Source organism: Etheostoma spectabile, chromosome 16, assembly GCF_008692095.1.
Source record: "Etheostoma spectabile isolate EspeVRDwgs_2016 chromosome 16, UIUC_Espe_1.0, whole genome shotgun sequence".
Lineage (NCBI taxonomy): Eukaryota > Metazoa > Chordata > Actinopteri > Perciformes > Percidae > Etheostoma > Etheostoma spectabile.
Window position 1 is genome coordinate 28,520,403 of NC_045748.1, and position 26,722 is coordinate 28,547,124.

Genomic DNA, 26,722 nt, shown 5'->3' on the forward strand with positions numbered 1-26,722 from the left:
AGGGTAGCAACTTTCCAAATGTGAACCTCAAAAATACAAATAGGTAAAATTCAAAGACAACTGGACTTGGTTAAGGTTCTTGAAGTTTCTGATCCAAGGCCAATATTTGGGCCATTTGGCCTCATGTGAGAATGTAGGGAAGAGGATTAGGGCGACTGGTGAAAGATTTATGAGAGTTCTGACCTTTTTCTCAGAATTATGACTTTTAATTTTGAGATTCAAGTCAGAATTATGACTTTAATCTCAGAATTCTGAGAAAAAAGTCCAGGAGTAAGGGTTAAGGGGTAAGGGCTAGGGGTAAGATGGAGAAATGGGATTGAGCCTAAGTGCTCCATCCGGCCCACAGCTGGTCTCCTGCACCCATTGCCAGTTCCCCATCACCCCTGGTGAGACATCTCGCTAGAATTTCTCAGTGGTCTGCCCCAATCTAAAGATAACACTACTGTTCTCACTGTTCTAGATTGTTTTCTAAGATGGAACATTTTATGCCAATGTGAGACTACATACCACAGTATTTACAACCGAAGCTATTCTGTGATCCTTGTCTCTAGAAAGGCCCGACTGCACACAAACTCAACAGAAAATGCAAAATCTTGTTCCAAAACTGTGCTAAAGATCCTGTGATGAGGTAGGAAGGAGGACCCAAAAGCAGAGCAGAAGACGGCAGGAGGAAGATTTAAAAAGCTTTATTGAAAACAGTTCAACAAAAGACACAGGACAAAAAACGAAATAGAGACAGAGGATCTAACAAGAGACAAGGGGAGCACAAACATTATATACACCAGGTAACGAGGTAACGAGGTAACGAGAGGCCGGTGACAAGAGGGTAGAGAACCAGGTGGAAAACATCAGGTAATCACAGGAAGTAGAACTAAAGACAGGCAGAGACAAAAACCAGACTTCAAACTAAAACAGGAAACAGAACGGAGCAACAACACAAGACCGGACCGACAACACAAGACCGGACCGACAACACAAGACAGGACCGACAACACAAGACCGGACCGACAACACAAGACAGGACCAACAACACAAGACAGGACCAACAACACAAGACAGGACAACAACACAAGACAGGACCAACAACACAAGACCAACAACAGAAGCACACAACACACAAGACAGGACAACAACACAAGACAGCACCAACAACACAAGACAGGACCAACAACACAAGACAGGACAACAACACAAGACAGGACCAACAACACAAGACAGACCAACAACACAAGACCGGACCAACAACACAAACGACAACAACACAAGACCGAAACCGGCACACACACAAGACAGAGACACAACACACAAACACGGACCAACAACACAAGACAGGACCACAACACACACAGACAGGACCAACACCACACAGACAGACCAACAACACAGACAGGACCACAACAAGGACAGACCAACACCACAGACAGGACCGACAACACAGGACAGGACCAACAACACAAGACCAGGACCAACAACACAGACAGGCACCAACAACACAGACTACCAGGACCAACGACAACACAAGACAGACCAACAACACAACACCACAACACAGACAGGACACAACACAAACGACCCAAAAACACAAGACCACAAACAACACAGACGACCAACAACCACAAGACAGGACCAACAACACAGGACAGGACCAACAACACAAGACAGGACCAACAACACAAGACAGGACCAACACCACAAGACAGGACCGACGACACAGGACCGGACCAACAACACAAGACAGGACCGACAACACAGGACAGGACCAACAACACAAGACAGGACCAACAACACAAGACTAGACCAACAACACAGGACAGGACCAACAACACAGGACAGGACCAACAACACAAGACAGGACCAACAACACAAGACCGACCAACAACACAAGACAGGACCAACAACACAAGACTAGACCAACAACACAAGACAGGACCAACAACACAGGACAGGACCAACAACACAAGACAGGACCAACAACACAAGACCGGACCAACAACACAAGACAGGACCAACAACACAAGACCGGACCAACAACACAAGACAGGACCAACAACACAAGACAGGACCAACAACACAAGACAGGACCAACAACACAAGACTAGACCAACAACACAAGACAGGACCAACAACACAAGACTAGACCAACAACACAAGACCGGACCAACAACACAAGACTAGACCAACAACACAGGACAGGACCAACAACACAGGACTAGACCAACAACACAAGACCGGACCAACAACACAAGACTAGGGAGAAAACTAACACAAAAACACAAGGAGGCTAAAGAAAGGGAAGAAATAAACCCAAACTAAAACCCCAAACCACACCAGATCCAGCATGTTCATATAATGAAACATTCAAAGTAGACAATTATTAGGGCTGGGTTAAAAAAAAATAGATTTTCTGATTCATTGAGATGATCGGAGGAATCCATTGGTACCAACTACAATGCTAGCTTGTTGGGAAGGGATTAAAAAGGCTTCAAAGATTAGCTATATTTTGGCAAAAAACTGGCATGTTAAAAGAGGTCCCTGTGTCCCCTCAAGGTTTCTGAATGAACGGCGCCCAGAAAGCCTTAGTGACCATGCACCAGCATGGACCACGCCACAACCACGTGTCAGTTAAAGATTTAATGAACATTATGAATGTGCAGATAGATGAATTGATGTGGATGTGGTCTGATGGCTGGTCCGGGAGGATGTGTGATAACCGGGTGGAGGAGTCTCAGGGTGGGGGTCCCGTCTCCGAAGCAGTTTTCGCCCGAATACTTTACAGACCCCCGAAAGTGTCCGATTGTGTAGAAGTGAGTTGTGCGTGGGCTTGACTGAGATCTTTGAGATGGTTTGTGAATGGAAGATCGGTCGCGTCAAACAATCAGAGACACGAACCTGGCTGCGTAGGATTTTACATGCAGGTCTGTCTGGTTATTAGAGGTCTGGTTTAGGGGGTAGCCCTGCACCCGAACCTTGGTTAACAAATTAACTTCATTTGTCGGGAACACACACCTCTGTGGAAACAGGCGTAGGGCCCATTACTTTTCTCCTGCAGCATCTTTTAAGCGTTGTGGCCTCTGAGTTGTTTAGAGAGAGTGTTGATCTTACTGTCAAACCCTGATCTTAAAACTAGTTCCTCATAGATACAGGTGTCCTCCTCACCCTGAAGTTCTTGTACAGACATCAGAGGAGACTCTGAACTTGTGCTTGCTTTTAGCATCTCTGGCTTATCCTGGGAAGAATTAAGGAATAATTGTTACACAGTTTTCTGACCGTACTTTCCCTGAGTGGATAGTTTTAAAAATGCAGCCAATGGGCTTTTTTAATTGTGAACCTAAAAATTACAACTCAGTTAAAAGGTTTTTTACTGTAAGCTTCCAAGAAAGATTACATTTGAGGGAAACTAGACTTGGTTGAGGTTCTTGAAAATGTTTATTTGTCCAATTTGACAAAGGAGACTTTTAGCGTCAATGACGACAAAGACACGTGACCAAGTGTCCGTGTTTTACCAAACGGGAGTGAGAATGTGTTGTGGACGATGTTTTGATCTTTTTAGAAAACCCATCTCAATCTCTTCCTCACCTTCTATCTTTGTGCAGAGAGTATGGAAGCTTACCAGGCTTTAAAATTAACTGGTCTAAGTCTTGTGCACAGTCAATTATTGGCCTTTTTGGAAGAACATAAAATACTAGAGGTTTTCCAGTCCGGTTTCAAAACCTTGCACAGTACCGAAACCGCTCTTTTAAGAGTTTTTAATGATATCTTTTTAGCGACTGACTCTGGCGATTGTGTTGTCCCGGTGCTTTTAGATCTAACTGCTGCATTTGACACAGTGGATCATGAAATATTGATTTCACGTTTAAAGCAGTGGGTGGGCATCAGTGGCATAGCATTGGAGGGGTTTAGGTCATACTTAGAGGCTCAAAGTTTTTGTGTTAGCATAGGTGATTTTATATCCTCCTCTGCTCCTCTCTTGTGTGGGGTCCCACAGGGCTCAGTCCTCGGCCCTCTTCTTTTCTCTTTGTATTTGCTTCCACTGGGTTCCATACTTAGAAAGTAGGGCATTTCTTTCCACTGTTATGCAGATGACAGTCAGATTTATGTACCTCTTAAAAAGAAAAACGATAATTCAGTTGGACAACTATTCAATTGTCTTGACGACATAAAAGCCTGGATGGCTCTGAACTTTTTAAGTTTCAATAATAAAAAAACAGAAGTGATGGTTTTTGGAGGCACCACTGGGACCCTGCCTGTAGATTTGGGCTCCTTGGCACCCTATATTAAATCGAACATTACAAACCTAGGAGTTAAAGTGGACCCTGAGCTTAAATTTGACAATCAAATCAAAGCAGTTGTCAAATCAAGCTTCTTTCATTTGAGGCAACTGGCCAAAATAAAGCCAATTTAGTCAAGGCAACATTTTGAAACTGCAGTCCACGCCCTCATAACTACACGGCTGGACTACTGTAATTCACTATATGTGGGGGTTAGTGGGTCCTCCATCACCCGTCTCCAGATGATACTAAATGCAGCAGCACGTCTTCTAACGGGCACACGTAACAATGAGCACATCTCCCCGATTTTAGCTTCACTACACTGGCTTCCTATTCCATTTAGGATCCATTTTAAAATTCTGTTATTTGCTTTTAAATCACTAAGTGGTCTTGCCCCGCCATACCTCTCTGAGCTTCTACACCCTTATAAACCCGTGCGTGCTCTCAGGTCAGAGGATCAGCTGCTCCTGACTGGGCCTAAAACTAAGCGTGAGCTCAGAGGGGACCGGGCCCCGAAACTATGGAAGGATCTGCCTTTGCATGTAAAACCTCTTCTTTATCTGTTTTAAATCCCTTCTTAAAACCCTTCTTTTCGCTTTGGACACATAGTAAGATGTCGACTTCATTTACTTGTTCTTATTTGCTACTTTGTGTGTTTTTAAATTGTATGGTTATTAATTATAAATATGTTTGTTTATTTTCTGTACAGCACTTTGGTCAACTTTGGTTGTTGTAAAGTGCTTAACAAATAAAGTTGGTATGGTATGGTATGGTAAGTCTATGTAAATATATATGTAAATTGCATCCAAAATTTCCACCTCGTTCAATGTTACTGTGCCTGTTTCTGGATGGATGGAGAAAAGAGACACAAGGTAGACATAGAAGAGAGGGGATGTTCAGGAGCAGCTGACCAAATGATTCATGACAAGTTAGCTCAGAGCAAAGACCTCTGGGTCACGCAGGAAGATATAACGGGGAACAGCAGGATGACAAAATGAGATGGAGCAGAACGAGAAGAAAGAGAAAGATGGGAAGATTACCGGAGAGGGAGACACTCTGAAGTAGAAGTCGATACAAAAGTGGGTCAGCTGTTACAGTTTGGAGGTCGCTCAGGGACAGAATACTTAATCGGAGCAGGACAAAACTTCGGAGTTACTTGAAACCGTCGGCCACGTTAGGAGAATGAATCGTTTCTTTATTACACGCGAGAGAAAAAAGATCTGATAGAAAAAAAGATCTGAGGAAAAAAAGATCTGAAGAAAAAAAAGATCTGAGAAAAAAAGATCTGAGAAAAAGATCTGAGAAGAAAAAGATTTGAGAAAAAAAAGATCTGAGAAAAAAGATCTGAGAAAAAAGATCTGAAAAAAAAGATGTGAGAAAAAGATCTGAGGAAAAAGATGTGACGCTGTGTCTGTTGTCCGCTTCTGATTGTGATCATCAGAATTGAAAGCTCATCCAATTAGTTTTAATTCATTTTTACTAATTTTAATTTAAATTTGATTTTAAACCGAAATCCCGGCCGCCCCGGAGCACCTCAGCTCCACAGGCTTCCTGTCTGAGCACGGTGGATCTCTGAGGATCTGACCTGGATCTGACCTGGATCTGCAGAGCTGTTCTCCAACACAGACTCTCCTCACACCCACAGAACGGCATCGGGCTTTCAACTTACGTTTTTAATGATTCACGTCAGCCTCAAACTGTCAGGAAACGGGTTCTTTCTCCACGGAGAGAGTCTGAAACAGAGACCCACAGTAGAAGAAGGCCTAAGGTAGACGGATTTGTAGAGAGAAGGAGGATAGGAGCTGAACGAGAAGAGCAAGAGTCTATTATCTCCTCTGGTTTCTTGTCCTGTAGTGGGTGTGTGGTGTCTATTGTGAAGTGAGGTTTCAGTTTATGGGCCGATATTATCGGCCGATCTTCAGCATTTCCCGATCGGTATCGGCATTAATAAGAAAAACAAAGATCTGAGAAAAAAGGACACACACTCACTCTCTCACATGCACATGCACACATACCTACACAAACACACACAAAAACAAACACACACTTTGTTTTCTCCCACTGTGACTACAGAGTCACTACTCTAAGTAGTGACCGTCACTCTCACTCACTCCACCACACACACACAAACACACACACACACTAAGATCTGAGAAAAAAAATATCTGAGCAAAAAGATCTGAGAAAAAAAAGTCCTGAGAAAACAGATCTAGAGAAACAGATCTAGACAAAAAGATCTGAGAACAAAGGATCTGGAAAAAAAAGATCTGGAAAAAAAAGATCTGAGAAAAAGGATCTTAGAAAAAAAGATCGATAAAAAAATATCTGAGACAACAGATCTTATAAAAACAGATCTGAGAAAAAAAAGATCTAGAAAAAAAGCATCTGAGAAAACAGATCTGGAAAAAAAACGATCTGAGAAAAAAGATCTGGAAAAAACATTTGAGAACCAGAATCGAGAAAAAAGATCTAGAAAAAAAACGATCTGAAAAAGATTGAGAAAAAAAACATTTGAGAACAAATATCTGAGAAAAAAGATCTGAGAAAAAAAGAAGATCTGAGAAAAAAAAATCTGAGAAAAGATCTGAGAAAAAAAGTATCTGAGAAAAAAGATCTGAGAAAAAAAAAGATCTTAAAAAAAAGATCTTAGCAAAAGATCTGATAAAAAAAAGCTCTGAGAAAAAAAAGTCTGATAAAACAAAATCTTAGAAAAAAAACCATTTGCGAAATAAAGATCTGAGGGAAAAACATCTAGAAAAAATACTGAGAAAGAAGATCTGAGAAAAAAAGATCTGAGAAAAACGATCTGAGAAAAAAAAAAAAGATCTGATAAAAAAGCTCTGAGAAAAAAAGATCTGAGAAAAACAGATCTGGAAAAAGTATCTGAGAAAAAAAGATCTGATAAAAATCCTGATAAAAAAGATCTAGAAAAAAAAGATCTTATAAAAATAAAGATCTAGAAAAAAATATCTGAGAAAACTAAAGATCTGAGAAAAAAAAGAGCTGATAACAAAATATCTGCAACAAAAAGATCTGATAAAAAAGATCGAGAAACAAATATCTTATAAAAAAGATCTGAAGAAAAAAGATCGGATAAAAAAAAAGTTTGAGGAAAAAATATCTGAAAAAACAGATCTGAGCAAAAAAGATCTGAGAAAACAAGACTGAGAAAAATATCTTATACAAAGATCTATAAAAAAGATATCTGAGACAAAGATCTGATAAAAAAAAACGATCTTATAAAAAAAAGATCTGAGAAACAAAAAGATCTAAACAAAAAACATTGGAAAAAAATATCTGAGAAAAAGATCCGAGAAACAAAAATCTGATAAAAAATATTTGAGAAAAAAAACATTTGGATAAAAAGATCTGAGAAAAGATCTTGAAAAAAAAAAGATCTGAGAAAAAAAGATCTTATAAAAAAAGATCTTAGAAAAAAAAGATCTTAAAAACAAATATCTGAAAAAACACATTTGAGAAAAAAGATCTGAGAAAAAAAACAGTTGAGAAAAACATGATCTGAGAAAAAGATCTGATAAAAAAAAAAGATCTTATAAAAAAAGATCTGAGAAAAAAAAAGATCTAGAAAAAGATCTGAGAAAAAAAAGATCTGAGAAAAAAAAAGATCTGAGAAAATAAGATCTGCGAAAAAAGATTCTGATAAAAATAAGATCTGATAAAAAAAGAGATCTGAGAAAACAGATCTATAGAGAAAAAAGATCTTAAAAATATCATAAAAAAAAGATCTGAGAAAAAAAAGATCTGAGACAAAGATCTGAGACAAAAAAAGATTGAGGAAAAAACTCTGATAAAAAAAGATCTGGAAAAGATCGAGAAAAACGTCTGAAAAAAAAAAGATCTTAGAAAAAAGATCTGAGAAAAAAAAGATCTGAGAAAAAAAAGATCTGATAAATAAAGACTGTAGAAAAAAAAACATTGATAAAAAAGATCTGAGAAACAAACATCTTAAATAAAAAGATCGGAAACAGATCTGATAAAAAAGATCTGATAATCAAAATCTGAGAAAAAAAAAAGGATCTAAAAAAGATCTGAGAAACAAAAGATCTGAAGAAAAAAATCTGAGAAAAAAAGATCTAAGAAAAAAGCTCTGAGAAAATAAAGATCTGAGAAAAAAAAGATCTGGAGAAAAATACAGGATCTGCGAAAAAAACGATCGAGAAAAAAAAGATCTATAAAAAAAGATCGAGAAAAAAGATCTGCAGAAAAAAAAAGCTCTTAATCAAAAAAGATCTGAGGAAAAACAAAAGATCTGAGAAAAAGATCTGAGAAAAAAAGATCTGGAAAAAAAGATCTGAGAAAAAAACCTTTGAGAAAAAAAGAATCTGAGAAAAAAACCATTTGAGAAAAAAAGATCTGCTAAAAAAACTCTGAATAGAAGGACTGAGAAAACGATGATCTAGACAAAGAGGTAGAAAAGATCTGACGGAAAAAGATGTGACGCTGTGCTGTTGTCCGCTTCTGATTGTGATCATCAAATTGAATGCTCATCCAATTAGTTTGTTAAAGTCATTATTTACTAATTTTAATTAAATTTGATTTTTAAAAAACCGAAAATCCCCGCCGCCCCGGATCTCACCAACACTGACCCACACACCCACACACCACACACATCACGCTTACACACACGCAAACACACACATGCACGCCACACACACACACACACCACACACAGAGAACCACACACACAACACTGGTCAGGGGTTTAGGGTTCCTATCTGCTCTGGTTGGCAACAGCTGTTCTGCTTCTGCTGCGAGCCATCAGAGCACCGGGGAGAACGAGATAGGAAGAAGAAACGGGACTAGGCTGGAAGCTGCCTGAGGAGAATGATTGTGATTGAGAGCTAGATGGAGAGGAGATAAGCAGAGAGAGAGGAGAGTAGAGGGGAGAGGAGCGGGAGAGAGGATGGGAGAGAGACAGAGAGAGAGATGGAGAGAGACAGAGAGAGAGAGGGAGAGCAGAGAGAGGGTAGGAGGGTGAGAGAGATGAGAGATAGAGAGAGAGAGTAGAGGATAGAGAGAGAGAGAGAGAGATAGGAGAGAGCGAGGGAGAGGGTAGAGAGAGAGAGAGAGAGGTAGAGGGAGAGAGAGATGGAGAGAGAGAGGAGGGAGATGTAAGAGAGAGAGAAGAGAGAGATGAAGAGAGAGGAGAGGGAGAGAGGAGAGGAGGATAGATAGAAGAGATAGAGATAGGAGAGAGGGAGAGCGAGAAGCGTTATCAATGGATAGAGAGATAGATATAAGAGATTGATATAGAGAAGAGATAGATGGAGAGATGGATCAGGAGGGAGATGTAGGCGTGGAGCTGCGATTTATCGAGGACTGCTAGATCATCTCGCCAGCTCGAGCCAGATAGTGAAGACGCCCTACTATATGAGGAGTAGATTGTTGAGTCTCTGCGCTCTCTCGCGCGCGCTCTTTCTCTATGCTTGGACGCTTGTCTCTCTCTCAATCGACTCTTTCTCTCTCTCGGCTCTCTTCCTTTCTCTCTCTCCCCTTATCTGTGGCTTTCTCTCTCTCTCTCTCTCCCTCCGTTGTCGCTTCGCTCTCTCTCTACTCTCGTTTTCTCTTTCTGCTCTCTCTATTTCCTGTTCTGCTTCTCGCTCTCTCGTGTCCCTCCTTTACTCCGCTGCTCCTCGTCTCTATTCTCTCTCTCTCTTATAATCTACTTTCTTATTTCCTCGCTCGTCGCGCTCGCTGCGGGTCTCTTGCTCTAGGCGCCTTGCGCGCGCTCTTTGCGCGCCTCGCGCTCGCTCGCGCGCGTTTCGCCGTGGCATCTGTCGCTTGTCGTGCTCAGGCAGTTCGTGCCGCGCGCCCTGCGGTCTGGCAGATCGCGATGCTCGCTCTCCCCCGCGTGCGCCTAAACGCGTCAGCAGCTTGCGCGGCCTCGCGCGCTTGGCGCGCGCTCGGTGCTCGCCGCGGTCATTGCTCGCGCCGGGCTCAGCTCTCAGGTCGCGCTGCGCTCGCGCGCGCGCCGCGGACTGTCGATCGGCGCGCGTCGCGCCCGCGTTCGCGTCGCGCTCTGTCGCGGCATCGCTCTGCGCTTGCGCGCGACTCGCTCGCTGGCTCCGCGCGCGCCGACGCCTTATTAACCCTGCCGATGAGCATCATGTGGCGCTTTACTGTAGAGTTCTTCACTCTCCCGTCCTCACTTTGGTAAATAGGAGCTTAAGTCTCGTGCTCGCAAATGTTCATCACCACGCTAGGCTGCCCTCCACAACGCGGCCCCCCATACGCCTGAGGCCCCATACACTCTGGCCCCAATCCGCGGCCCCTCCATAGGCTGGCCCTCCACACGCTGCCCCCCATACCTGGGGCCCCATACGCTGGCCCCCCATACGTTTGCCACCTGCATGAAGCTTGTGTGCCCTCCCCACGCCTGGCCCCCCATCACGCTGGCCCCTCTCACACGCTGGTCCCTCCATACCGGCCCTCCATACGCTTGGCCCTGCCATACGCTGGGCCCCTTCCATGGAGCAACCGCTGGCCCAACCCCCATACGCGTGGCCCTCCCTACGCGGCCCTCCATAACGCCTGGCCCTCCATAGGCTGGGGCCCGCCACACACTACGCTGGCGGCCCCGCCATTAACGCTGGCCCCCCATACGCTGGCCCCCATACTCCGGGTCCCTTCCGATAATACGCTGCTCTGGGCGGCCCTCGTGCCATACAAACGCCTGAAAAAACCGCCCAGGCTTGTCCGTCCATAAACCTGACCCTGCCCCGACCACATGCTGGCCCTCCATAGTCTCTTCCCTGTCCTCTCTTGTCTGTCTCTCTCTGAATTTCTGAATGTCCTCTGATCCGGTTTTCTGATGTAACAGCCCTCTAACGACAGCCATCAAAAGATGGGGAAGCTCCTCGTTCACCTCTCAGAGCTTGAGCTTGCGGTTTAGCAATTGTTAATACAACTGCACTGCAAGCATCGCTTGGTTTCTAAATCAGGCAACAGACCTAAGCTAATACTTAATAGAATAGAGAGATAGAGCGAGGAGAAGAGAGAGAGAGAGAGAGAGATAGCTAGAGAGAGATAGAAGAGAGGGAAAGTGAGAGGAGAAAGGGGAGAGGGATAGGGAGAGAGAGATAGAGAGAGAGAGAGATGAGAGATAGATAGATAGATAGATATATAGATAGATCGCTGGATTCGCTCTCAGATCGAGAGAGCGCTCTATCGATAGATAGATCGATAGATCGATACAGTGGTCTCAAAAGTTTACATACACTGCTTACGTTGACAAAAGAGGAATAAACAAATCATGTTTTTGGAAATTTATTTTCATACCTAAATTCAAAAATATGATGTAATCCACCAACCTGTAAGGCACCAATTTCTTTGTGAACTAATAACGTATTGTTCATAAATAAATGTGCTATAAAATACATGGGTCCTAAGTATACATACCCTATGTTAAATTCCCATAAAGAGGCAAGGCAGATTTTTATATTACAGGGCCGTTATTTCCTGGATTCAGGCCATTATCATCCTGATAACGTTCCCTGCCTTGTAAATTAAAATACCCCACTCCTCACTACCTTCACCATGCGTAGAGATAGGCAGGGTTTTATATTCAGTTAGACTAATTACCTGGTTTCATTTGCATTGATAGATGATTTTATAGAAATTATCCCCTGCCTATCTCTAAGCATGGTGAAGAGTATGTGAGTATTTGGGGCTATTTTTAATTCTAAGCCAGGGAACGTTAATCCGGATGCATAATATCGCTGAATCCAGGAAATAACTTGCCTTTAATAAATAAAAATCTGCCTGCCTCTATGGACTTTAACATAGGGGTATGTATCTTGACCCTGTATTTTCACATAAGAACTTTATTTATTTACACTACTTATTCTCACAAAGAAAAATGTGGCCTTAAAGTTGGATTTTACCTCATTTTTTAAATTAGGTATTAAAAGAATTTCCACAACAATGATTTTTTTTTCCTCTTTTTAGTAACGTCAAGCATGTGATGTACCTTTTTGTAGCACCACTGTAATAGAGAAGATAGATCGATGAGAATATAGATAGATAGATAGATAGATAGATAATAGATCGATAGATAGATATGATAGAGAAGAATAGCTAGATAGATAGAGGATAGATAGGATCAGATAGATAGATAGATAGATAGATATAGGCAAATAGATAGATAGAGAGAGAGAGAGATAGATAGATGATAATAGAATAGATAGAGAATAGATAGATGATAAAGAGATAGATAGAGAGATCGATATAGAGATAGATAGAGAGATAGATAGATAGATAGATAGATAGATAGACATATAGATGAGAGAGCTATAGGATAGAAATAGATAGATAGAGAGATGAAGATAGATGATGATTAGATAGATAGATAGAGCAGAGATAGATAGTAGAAAGATACGATGGATATAGATAGAACGAGATTAGTAGATGATAGATAGAGAGAACAGAGAGAGAGAAGAGAATAATAAGAGAGAGAGATATATAGATAGATAGTTTTGACCCAACAAAATGGAAATTACGTGTTTCAGCAGCCAAATCAGTTCCACCCAGCACAGAATATAAAGTATAATAAAATATTCGGATCAATATCCATACTACCCATAACATGAACAATCTAAGATACAATATACATGAAATGACGTTATTTGTCTGCATTGTCCTGCCCTGGCCCTGGTGCGAGTCCCATTGGCTCCCTGGCCAGAATGGAATGCTCTCTTGCATATCATCATCCTGAGGGTTGTTCTACGAGTTTCTCATGTTGTTTAGCCATCAGAAAGGAGGCTCAGTCTCTCCGTCTCCCTGTCTACCTCCGTCTCCCTGTCTGCCTGGTCGCTCTCTCGCTTCGCTCACGCCTATCCACCCTCTCACCCCCCCACCCCCCACCCCCCCCCCCCCCCAGGCCCTTATAACCACATTAGCATTACGTGTAGGAGCAGCATCAGCAGCAGCCTTTGGACTAGTGCCCGTGCTATGGGCCTTTCTCTTAAGACTTCTCCCGTCCCATGATAAGCTGGCTCTTGTGTTGCCCGACGCAACAGCGTTTTTTTGGTTTTGGGACACAGCTCTCCTCCTCACCAACACAACGTCTATTTTGAGGAGGTCCTTCGTCTGTCCTCTCCTCCCCCCCCCATCTGAGCTTCTTTGTTGTGTCTCTTCTCCGTGTGGTCTCCTTCCCAGTGGTGGTTCTGGAGGAGGCCCCGATGGCCACGTGGGCGCGTGCCCCCCCCCCGCGCCCACCCCCCGCATTGGTGCCCCCCCCTGGCCCCTCCGCCCCCCGCACCCCCCCCCCCCCCCCGGCCCCCCTAAGAGCCCCCCCCCCCCCCCCCGGCCCCCCCCCCTTCCCAACACCCCCCCCCCCACCCCGCCGGGCCCACCCCCCGCCCCCCCCCACCGGGTGGTGCCCCAACCACACCCCGTCCCCCCCTCCCCCCCTCTGGGCCCCCTCCCCCCCCCCCCGGGCCCGCACAAACAACAACCCCCCCCACCCCACCGGCCCCCCCCCCCCCCCCGCCTCCCCCCGCCCCCCCCCCCCCCTCCCCCCCCCCCCCCACCCCCCCGGGGGCCCCCCCCCCCCCCCCCCCCCCCCCCCCCCCCCCCCCCCCCCCCCCCCCCCCCACACCCCACCCTCCCCCGTACCGCCTTCCTCTTATCCACAACTTCCTGAAGGACCTCTGATTGGCGGTAATGAGGAGTAGACCACGGCCTGGACTGAACACACCTCACGCAGGATGATTCCCTGCACACTTAAAGAGGTCCTGATTGCCACAATTTGGAAACAACAAGTACACTTTGGTAAGATTTGCTTTAGACCCACACTCTAAGAAATTTAGTTTATTAACATTTGGTATGACTGTATGTTTTCTAACCATACATTGTCCATAGACAGGGATTCCCAGTGTTTTGTTGTGGGTGTTATTTATATTTCATAAGTCTTGTGGGACCTTTTATATCGTTGCGTCCGGCAACTTTTTCGCGGCCGACGTGGGCGACTTTTACACCCGTCTGCAATGTCCCGTGGTCAGGGAGGCGGCAAGATGCGTCAAAAAGCTTCAACGTGGAACGAAAAGGCCGTATGGAAAATGTGTCAAAACACAAAAACAGAAAAAATATCGTACAAAATTGTATACAAAATGGAGGGCAGCTTCGTCCGGTAGAAGTTGAAAGTAACAGAAATGTTCGAGTTTTTACTTCAGCTGCCGTTTCTTCTTCAAATTTTGTTTTTTGTTACAGTTAAGGAGATTCTCATCAGGTTTTTTGGTTGTTTTAAAATATTAAAAAAAAAAAAAAATTTTTTTAAAAAAACGGGTTTATTTTTAGAGTTAATATTCTCGAGAGTTGGCTGTTGGCCTGCTTTATTCTGTAATGATACCCCCCCCCCCCCCACCCCCAGATGATAGGCCTGTAGATGTCTCTTCTGTCCCACGCAAACTCATAGTGCACCTTAACTACTAAATAATCTGTCTGCAGATCCCGTGGTTTAAAATGATCTTATCTAGTAAGTAGCTGCATCTAGGGCTTACAATTTAATCCTCCAATTTTTTGTCAACATATGGACCTATGCAACGGTAAAAGTGCACGGAACAACGTCCCAAGATTTGTTTGTGTGTGGGGGTGGGGGGGGGGGGGGGGGGGGGGGGGGGGGGCAAATATACTTCCCCTCGTGTTGCTTCCTGGCGAACTGGACAATTTAAAAGAAAACCCATTTTCAAACGTATGACGTCGTTGTTTTTGAGACTTTTGTGTTTTTCCTCCGCTGTTTTGTCACTTTTCTCCAAACGAGTTTTTTGAAAGTTTGTGTGGTTTGTTTTCCAAATTTTTTAAAAAAAAAAAAATATAAAAAAAGCTTTGTCCTTTTTTGACATTTCTGTTACTTTTTTTGACGTCCTTTTCAGATTTAATCCACTTAATTCATTGACATTTATTCTTTCTCGCTTTTTTACACTTTTTTATAAAGTATTCTTTTTATAACAATACCAAGTAATTGTTTTTTCTCCAAATGTGTAAAATTGCAAAAAAAAACAAATCCATTGAGAGCAGAGCTAATTTAATCCGTGGAGGAGCGTTGTTGGAACCTACCCACTCGACTTTATCGGACCCCTCTTGGAAAGAACCCAAATTTCCGACATAGAAACTCTTTTGGAACGGACTCATAATGAGACTTCTGAGGACTCCATGTTTTTACCCCTCTGAGCCGAGACACTCGGCCCCACGTTGGAAAAATACCCTACGTCTGCTTCATATTTAAATACCTTTTGAAAACCATACAAGCGATTTACCTCACTTTCTCCTTTTTTCGGTTTCGTTTGAATCCGGACTTTTTCGGCTTACGGAGGTCTTGTTTCCCCTTCCGGTCCTTTCTAAGCCCTACAAAAGGGGTTTTCTATCCAGCCCTGGAACTTCAGTCAGCCCTCTTTGGGCTTTAATCCATACTGTTATAATCCAAGATTGGTCCACTTTAAAGGTCCATAATTCATTCCGCGTTTTGGCTCAGTTTTCTGGCTTCTTTTCTGGCCCGCCGCTCTCCCGCTCTGGCGATGGCCTCTCTTTTTCCGTGGTGGTGGGGTGCTGGGGGGCCTCCCTCGTGCTTCCTTAATCCGTACTACTCTTCTAACCCTTCCTTGTCTGCTTGATCTTATCCTCCTTTTCCCCTCTTATCGTCCTGTTTTTTCTTAAATCACCTTCGTCTCCCCTCTTTCCTACTTTCACTTTGTGACTTCCGTCCTCTCTCTGTCCTGTCCTGCTGTTTTTGTCTTTTTTTTTTCTTTTTTTTTTTTTCCCTCTTTCAGTGAAGTGTAGGGGTGGGCAGTGCATGCCCATCAATAAAGATGAAGAATAAAGGGGGCCACACCCCTTGTAATTAAGTGCCAGAGGGACAAAAGTGCCTATCACTCTATTGAAGGCCCAATGATGCAATATTTAGACACATATCTGCTTGATAACATTGGCTGTGGGTGTAATATCAATACATTTGACATTAGAGTTATTATTGGCATAAGTAAATGTCAGGATGCAAAACTTCTTGACTTTTTTGGAGTAAATGCTGTCTTTTTTGTCAACTGATATAAGTTATAAATCATATTTATCTGCTTCCAGTGTGACTCCGGACATATGAGAATTGTTTTAGAGAGGTTTTACTTAGATGGTCTGTGCTATCAATACATACTGAAGATTCAGCCATCCATCCTATCATCTTTAAGAGGCCCCATACAACCATTTATAACTGATTCATTGACAGTCACATGCAAACCCCAAATATTCCGCAATAACCCCGTTTTTCCTAAAACAAATGATGTTCATATCTTGACGACTGGAGAAACAGGGTTGATGTTTTAATAACAGTTCTATAAAATAAATCCCGACGGAATTAACTGTAAAAATGGCCTCAGGGCCCAGAGCGTAAAGGCAAAGATCAAAAATTACCGATTTCCCTCCGATTCGTGAATAATATTCGCAAACTCATCAAAAAAAATGTATTCGTGGATTTAGAGACCCTCCCCTCAGAATGGTTCGCTCTCTGGTCTCTCCTTACATCACAGAAGCATGTTGTGTAAGTACCTGGGACCATCATTTCAAAGGGGAAGGGGGGGTTTCTCCTTTCATCATCCAGTAAACCCAGGTATAAGGACTCACAACACGGGCTTCCACACCGTTTGATCTCTATATATTTTATTCTCCTTGGTGCTTTATGAGATACGTGTCTTTTGTGTTCAAGACAAGTACAAACACTCGTGTTGTCTTCCCGTTAACCATGACTTGTCCTTCCTGCAAAATTGAATTAAAATCTTTAACGGGTTTTTCCGATTTGTTGTGCTTTTTTTTCCTGATATTTTTGTCACTTTTCCCAGCGCTTGTTTTATTTTTGTTTTGTTATTTAAAAACAGGCTTTTCAAAACCTCAGCTGTTTTAAATAACAGTTTTTTTATAGTTTATTCTTGGAACTCATGGTAAACAACCTCACTGACTCAAATTATTTCATCCGTTTTTATTTAAACGGCTGACATTATGAGTTATTTTGACTAATAGTTAGATCAGAGGATGTTTGAGTTGGCTCAGACGGGTAAATGTTCAGAGTTAGTCCCGAACTGGTTTGAAAACCATCAAACAAATAATTCAAATGGCAAAGCTAAATACAAAAACCCAAAAATGCAATGAAGTGCTTTGGTACAGAATCATCCCTAGTTATTTTTGGGCATTTTCGGTTTAAGACAAATCCCTATTTCTGGTATAAAACCACTTTGACACGGGGTCACTTTGACCCCGGCAGCGACAGCCAGGTGTTATAGCTCAGGTGGCAGGACGATTAACGAGGGAGCAGGTTGCACAGGAACCCATGTTCACTCGTGGATCTTGCTTTTTTTTTTTTTTTTTTGAATTTCATACATGAAATTCATTCGTATTCATGTTTCATGTTATGTATGATTCAATGGGATTCGTGGCAAGGTACATTATATCACCTCATCTAATCCCAAATATACACACATGATGATGTGGTGTAGGGCAAACACCTCCCCCCCCCCCCCCCTACACACACAGACCACACCCACACACGATCATCACACCCCAGAGAGCCTGTTCCGTTGGAATCTGCTGCGATTCCCATGATAGGACGCAAGCAGGGACGCTCAAGGACTTGCCGTTGTCCCTCCTGTCATTAGACTCCCAATACAACTCTTCACTTGGGGTGGGGGTTTGGGTGGGGGGGGGTGGGTTTGTGGTACTTGTAAGAGGACGTATAGACAGAAGTAGGATTGGTAGCCATTCTTCACTGTGCAATTAATTAGATTAATTTATAATCTACTCACATACTAAGTGGACACATCAAACTGCTCATAGCTGCTAATTAACCCTCCTCCTGTTGTCCTTCGGTCACTACTGAGTCTTAACACCCCCAGACTCAGTCCTTGAGTCGTTGAACACCCCCGACTCAGTCTTGAGACCCCTGACTCCCGTCTTGAGTCTTGACACCTCATACTCCGTCTTGAGTCTCGAGACCACAGACTCAGTCTGAGTCTCGAGACCCAGACTCAGTCTTGAGTCGTACACACCAGACTCAGTCTTTGATCTTAATACCCCAACTCGTATTGAGTCTTGTCCACCCATAATCAGTCTTGAGTCTCGAGAGCCCTACTCAGTCCTTGCGTCTTGCCACCCAGACTCAGGTCTTGAAAACAAAAACCCTGACTCAGTCTTGAGTCTTGATACCCTCCTGACTCATCTTCAATTCTGGGGGTCTTGTTTTCTCTTCCCCCACGCGAGCCTCCGTCCCAGCTGGAGGTGTAACCCTCAAAGCCGCAGCTGGTCCGTGTTTCTGTCCCATCCACCTCGGGCCGTCTGCTGCACATGTCGCAAACCACCACCCCAAAAACCGCCAAAACCCCACCACAAATAACAAAACCACCAGCAAAAAGACACAAAAAAAACCAAACAACAAAACCCCCCCCCACCGCCCCACTCCTGCCTCCTCTTTCATTTCTTCAGCTTCATCTGTCGTCATTACAAGGCCTACATAATCAATCGTAAAACCCAAACGCTGCGAAAGAAACTAGTGTATGCCGATTTAAAGATGCTGGCTCCTCCGAGTTGACGCTACAGTCTACTGTCCCTGTATGTCTCTATTATAGCTATTTATATCCTATATATCTGTATTATTATCTATTATTCTCTATCACTCTGTATTCACTCTCTATATGTCCTCTAGTATATCTGGATTAGGGTATCTTTTTAATATCTTATATGATACTCCTATATATCCTATTATATCTGTCATTTATATCTTTATATCTCTTTTATCTCTATCATTCTGTATTACATCGCTATTTATTTCGCTATTATATCGGTATTAGAATCTGTATTATATCTCTATTATATCTCTATATATCTGTCTTATATCTTATATTCATATCTCTCTATTATATCTATTTAGTGGTCTCTATTATATCGGTATCATCTCTCTATTATATCTCTATAAGCTTATTGATATCTCTATCATAATCATATCTGTATTATAATCTCTATTATCTCTTAATTATATCTGTATTATACTCTCGCTTATATCTCTATACTATTCTCTATTAGTCTCTATTATATTCTGTTTATATCTGTATTATATCTGTAATTATATCTCTATTATATCTGTAAATTACTCTGTATTATATCCTCTTTATATCTGTATTATCTCTGTATGATATCCGTCGTATTATATCTCTTAATTATATCTCATAAATCATATCTGTATTATATCTCTCTTTATATCCTTCTATCCAGATCTGTAATTAATATTCTGTATTATATCTATATAGTCTGTATATAAATCTCTATTATAATCTGTATATATCTTAATTATATCGTCTTTATAATCTCTATTATCTCTCTATCATATCTGTATTCTATCCTCTATTATATCTCTTCATTCTGTATTATGATCTGTATTATATCTATATATATCTGTTCATATCTCGCTTATATCTCTATGTATATCTCTAATCATCTATCTGTATGTAACTTATAGAATAAGACACTATCCGCCTGGTGGATGGATACAGTGGCGAGGGAGAGCAGAGGCTGCAACTGCCAGCGGGAGTCCATCGCATTAAAAAAAAATCCACCCCGAGTATTCCCTCCCTCCTCTGCCTCTCTCCTCCTCGTTCTCCTTGACGGCATGGCTCAGCTGGACCACAGGACTTTCCTCCTGAGACGGGACTGGTCCGAACTGAGACCAGGACCTGTCCGTGTCCGGCCTTGAGACCGGACTGTCCGACTTGATTACGCATGACTGTCCGACTGAGACCAGACTGTCCCCTGAGCCTCGTTACGGCTCGTACATGGCATTCCCTGCTGTCTCTCCTGGCCGACCAAACTACCTGGATAGGGTGGTAAATTGCGTATTGATGTCTGAACTGTGCGTCTCTCTCTCTGTCTCTCTCTCTCTCTCGGCTCTCTCTCCCATCCTCTCTCTCTCGCTCTCTCTCCTCTCTCTCCCTCTCTCCCTCCTCGTCTCTCTCTCTCTCTCTTCTTCTCGTCCTCTCTCTCTCTCTCTCTCTCCCATCCTCTGTCCTCGTCTCTCTCTCTCTCTCCCTCTCTCTTCTCTCTCTCTCGATCTCTCCATATAGTTCTTTGACCGTGGAGACAATGTCGTTGGTTGCAGGCATGTGACGTCCTTTGCAAGCTTATCGTTTCCACGTGGTTGCTAGCGCGTCTGCCACCAGCGTTAAATAATTCAATTTATATTTTTTACATGCGGTGTGAGCAAGGGGCCTTTTGACACAGCAACTGATTATAAAGGGTCTATTGAACTGGACATCATATATATTATTGTTATATATATTATCTTTAGATATATATGTATATAGATATAATATATATTATATATACACTAACCGGTCAAAAGTTTGGGTCCCTTTAGAAATTCCCATTGCACTCTCCATTATAGACCAAAGAATCCCAGTGAGATCATTGCATTGGTTTTTAAACCGTCAGTCAGCAGATTACATTATGTATTACATAATTAAACAAGGTTTCTCGAGAGCGAGAAATTATGAACTGAAGATGAGCAGAATGTGGAGCTTTAATGTAGAGTTATTATCTACAGTCAGCACTTGGTAAATAGGAGCAGTAAGCAGCTGCTCGCAAAATGTTCATCACACGCTGGCCCTCCACACGCTGGCCCCCCATACGCTGGCCCCATAGGCCTCATAGGTGGTCCCAACGCTGGCCCCCCTACGCTGGCCCCCCATACGTGGCCCATCGTGGCCCTCCAACGCTGGCCCCACAGCTGGCCCCCATCGTGGCCCTCCACTACGCTGGCCCTCCATACGCTGGCCCCATACGTGGCCCTCATACGCTGGCCCTCCATACGCTGGCCCCCCATACGCTGGCCCTCCATACGCTGGCCCTCCATACGCTGGCCCTCCATACGCTGGCCCTCCATACGCTGGCCCCCATACGCTGGCCCCCATACGCTGGCCCTCCATACGCTGGCCCTCCATACGCTGGCCCTCCATACGCTGGCCCTCCACACGCTGGCCCCCCATACGCTGGCCCCCCATACGCTGGCCCCCATACGCTGGCCCTCCATACGCTGGCCCTCCATACGCTGAACCGCCACAGGCTGGTCCGCCATACGCTGAACCGCCACAGGCTGGCCCGCCATAGTCTCTCCCTGTCTCTCTTGTCTGTCTCTCTCTGAATTTCTGAATGTCCTCTGATCCGGTTTCTGAATGTCAACAGCCTCTAACGACACAAATCAAGATGGGAGCTCGCACTCGCAGCTTGCGGTTTAGCAATTGTTAATAAAGCTGCAAGGCATCGCTGTTCTAAATCAGGAAACAGATAGATAGATAATTAAATAGATAGAGAGAGAGAGAGAGAGAGAGAGAGAGGAGAGAGAGGAGGAAGAGAGAGAGAGAGAGAGGGAGGAGGGAGAGAGGAGAGAGGGAGAGAGAGAGAGAGAGAGAGAGAGAGAGAGAGAGAGAGAGAGATAGATAGATAGATAGATAGATAGATAGATAGAGAGATAGATAGAGAGATAGATAGATAGAGAGATAGATAGATAGATAGATAGATAGATAGATAGAGAGAGATAGATAGAAGATAGATAGAGAAGATAGATAGATAGATAGATAGATAGATAGATAGATAGATAGAAGAGAGAGAGAGTAGATAGATAGATAGATAGATAGATAGATAGATAGATAGATAGATAGATAGATAGAGAGATAGAGAGATAGAAGATAATAGATGATAGATAGAGATAGATAGATAGATAGATGAGATAGATAGAGATAGATAGATAGAGAGATAGATAGAGGATAGATAGATAGATAGATGAGTAGAGAGAGAGATAGATAGATAGATAGATAGAGGTAGAGAGATAGATGAGATAGATAGATAGATAGGATAGAGAGATAGATAGAAGATAGTAGTAGAGAGATAGATAGATAGATAGATAGATAGAGAGATAGAGAGATAGATAGAGAGATAGATAGATAGATAGATTTTGATCCCAACAAAATGGGAAATTACAGTGTTTCAGCAGCAAAATCAGTCACACAGCACAGAATATAAGTATAAATAAAATATTAGGATACAATATACATACGTACAATATACATGAAATGACGTGATGATGCATTGTACATGACCTGGCCATGGTGCGATCCCATTGGCTCCCTGGCCAGAATGGGAAATGCTCTCTTGCATATCATCATCTGAGGGTTGTTCTGACGTGTTCTCAGTGTTGTTGAGCCATCAGGAGGCTCAGTCTCTCCGTCTCCCTGTCTCTCCGTCTCCCTGTCTGCTGTCGCTCTCTCGCTCGCTCACCCTCTCACCCTCTCACCCCCCCCCCCCCCTCCAGGCCCTTATAAACCACATTAGCAGGACGTGAGGAGCAGCAGCAGCAGCAGCCTTTGGGGACAAGTGCCGGGCTAGGGGACCTTCATTAAGACGCCCCGTCCTAGCTGCTCTTGCCCGGACGGCAGCTTTTTGGTTTTGACACAGCTCTCTCTCACCGTCTATTTGAGTCCTCGTCTGTCTCCCCCCCATCTGTCTTTGTGTCTCCGTGTGGTTCTGGAGGGCCCGGCCGACCTTCTGAGTGGCGGTAATGAGGAGGAGACCACGGCCTGGACTGAAGCACACACCACAGCAGGATGACTTACATGCACACTGAAAGAGTCCTGATGGGACAACAACTTTGGAAACAACAGGACATGCTTTGGAAAGTTTGCTTTAGCCCACACTCTAAGAAATTTATGTTTATTAACAGTTGTATGACTGTATGTTTTCTAACAGAAATTGTCCATAGACAGGGATTCCCAGTGGTTTTTGTGTTTATTTATATTTCAGAGTGCATTGTGGGACCTTTATCTGTGCTCCGGCAACTTTTCGCGGCCACGGTGGCGACTTTTACCCGTCTGCAGGTCCCGGGGTCAGGGAGCGGCAAGAGGCTCAAAAAAGCTTCAAAAGTGGAACGAAAAGCGTTGAAAATGTGTCAAAAAATTCGTCAAAATTACAAAATGAGGCAGCTTCGTCCGAGAGAAGGTGAAGTAACAGAAACTGTTCTGAGTTTTTACTTCAGCTGCAGTTTCTTCTTCAAATTTTGGTTTTTAGTTACAGTTAAGGAGATGCCATGCAGGTTTTTTGGTTGTTTTACGGGTTTATTTCTTAGAGTGTAATATTCTCGGAGATTGGCTGGTTGGCCTGCTTTATGCTGTATTGATACCCCCCCCCCACCCCCCCAGATGATAGCCCTGTAGATGTCTCTTCTGTCCACGCAAAAACTCATAGTGCACCTTTAATCTACTAAATAATCTGCAGATCCGTTGTTAAAATGATCTTTAGCTGCAGCTAGGGCTGTACAATTAATCTCAATTTTGTCAACATATGGACTAGTGCACGGTCCAAATTTGGTGTGTGTGTGGGGTGGGGGGGGGGGGGGGGGGGGCAATATTACTTAACCCTCGTGTTGTCTTCCTGGCGACCTGGAAATTTAAAAAGAAAACCCATTTATCAACGTTATGACGTCTTTTTTGAGACTTTTGTGTTTGTCCTCCGCTGATTTTGTCACTTTCTCAACGAGTTTTTTGAAAGTTTTGTGGTTTGTTTTCCAAATTTTTAAAGCTTTGTCACTTTTTTGACATTTCTGTTACTTTTTTTGACGTCTTTTCAAATTTAAGTCACTTTCATTGACATTTTTCTCGCTTTTTTACACTTTTTATAAAGTTCTTTTACCAATTGTTTTTTCTCCAAATGTTGTAAAATTGACAAAAAAAAAACAAATCCAGTGAGAGCAGAGAGCTGATTATTAATGTACCGTGTGAGGAGCGTTGTTGGGAACCGTCCACGCTACTTTATCGGACAACTCATTGGAAAGAAACCCAAATTTCCGACATAGAAACTCTTTGGAAAGGACTCAGATGAGACCTGAAGACTCCAGGTTGTTACCCCTCTGAGCCCGAGACACTCGCCCACGAGTGTAAAAGTACCTCTGATTCATAGTTTAATAACTTTTGAACCATACAAGCGATTTACTCACTTTCGGTTTCGTTTGAATCCTGACGTTTTCGGCTTTACGGAGGTCTTTTCCGGGTCTTTCTAGCCTCTACAGGGGGTTTTCTATCCAGCCTGGAACTTCAGCCTCTTTGGGCTTTAAATCCATACTGTTATATCCAAGATTGGTCCACTTTATGTCCATAATTCATCGCGTTTTGGCTCATTTCTGCCGCTGGCTCGCTCCTCCGTCTCTCTCTCTGTCTGTCCTGTCTATTTTTCAGGAAGTGCATGCCCATATATGGGAGATAAAGGCACCCCTCTTGTATGGAAGGCCAGAGGGGACAAAAATGCCTATACACTCTATTGAAGGCCAAATGATGCAATATTTAGACACATATCTGCTTGTATAACATTGCTGTGGGTGTAATATCAATAAATATGACATTATGATGTTATTATTGGCATAAGTAAATGTCATGAGAGCAAAACGTCTTGACTTTTTTGGAGTAAATGCATGTATTTTGTCAACTGTATAAGTTATAATGATTATTTCTTCACAGTGTGACTCCCAGGACATATGAGAAGTGTTTTAGAGGTTTTACTTATATGTCTGTGATATCAATACATATCTGGAAGATTCATCCATCCATCCATCCATCTTTAAGGCCCTACAACCATTTATAACATGCATGTGACCTCACTGCAACCCAAATATTCCAATAACCCAGTTTGTCCTAAAACAAATGATGTTCATATCTTGACTGTAGACAACAGGGTTGATGTTTTACAAGTTATTATAAAATAAATCCAGACGGAAATTAAACTGTAAAAATGGCCTCAGGGCCCAGAGCGTTAAAGGCAAAGATACAAAAATGACGATTCCCTCCGATGTCGTGAATAATATCGCAACATCAGTCAAAATGATCGTGATTAGAGACTCTCCTCAGATGGTGCAGCTCTCTGGTCTCCTTCATACAGAAGCATGGTGTGTAAGGACATGGGACCATCATTTCAAAAGGGGGGGTTTCCCTTTCATCATCCATAAACCGGACATCACACACGGAGTCACACCGTTTGATCTCTATATTATTTATTCTCTTGGTGCATTTCATGAGAGATAAGTGTCTTTTGTGTTCAAAGACAAGACAAACAATAACGTGTTGTCTTCCCGTTAACCATGAACTTGTCCTTCCTGGTCAAAATTGAAAATTAAAATCTTTACGGGTTTTTCAGATGTTTTTGTTGCTTTTTCTGATTTATTTGTCACTTTTCCCAGCTCTTGTTTTATTTTTGTTTTGTTATTTAAAAAAAAGGCATTTTCAAAACCTCAGCTGGTTTAAATAACAGTTTTTTTTAGTTCTATTCTTGGAACTCATGGTCAACAAACCTCACTTACATCAAATTATTCATCCGTTTTTAGTTAAAAAGGCTGAAATTATGAGTTATTTTGACTAATAGTTGAGATCAGAGGATGTTGAGTGGGTCTCAGACGGGTAGATGTCAGAGTTTAGTCCCGATACTGGTTTGAAACCATTAAACAAAATAATTCAAATGCAAAAAGACTAAATGAAAAAACCCAAAAATGCAATGAAAGTGCTGTTGTACAGAATCATCCATGTTATTTTTGGGCATTTCGGTTGAAAGAAATCCATATTTCTGGTATAAAACACTTTGAAACGGGTCACTTTGACCCGAGGACGACACCAGGGTTAATATCTCGGTGCAGGACGGATTAACGAGGGAGCAGTTGCACAGGAACCCATGTTCGACTCGGGGAATCTTGCTTTTTTTTTTTGAAATTTCATACATGAAATTCATCGTATTCATGTGTCATGTTATGTATGATTCATGGGATGCGTGGCAGGTACATTATCACATCATCTATCCAAATATACACACATGATGATGTGGTGTAAGGCAAACACCCCCCCCCCCCACACACACACACACACACACACTATCATCAGCACCCAGAGGAGCCTGTTCAGTGGAAGGCTGCTGATTCCCATGATAGGACCAGCAGACTCAAGGACTCCTTTGTCCCTCATGTCATTAGACTCTACAACTCTTCACTTGGGGGTGGGGGTTTGGGTGGGGGGGGGGGGGGGGGTAGGGTGAAGAGGACAGTATAGAACAGGAAGGAAGGAGTGGTAGCCATTCTTTCACTGTGCAATTAATTAATTAATTAATAATCTACTCACATACATAAGTGGACACTCTAACTGCTCATAGCTGCTAATTAACCCTCCTGTTGTCCTCGGGTCACATTTGAGTCTTAACACCCAGACTCAGTCTTGAGTCTTGACACCCAGACTCAGTCTTGAGACCCTGACTCCGTCTTGAGTCTTGACACCCAGACTCAGTCTTGAGTCTCGAGACCCAGACTCAGTCTTGAGTCTCGAGACCCAGACTCAGTCTTGAGTCTTAACACCCAGACTCAGTCTTGAGTCTTAACACCCAGACTCAGT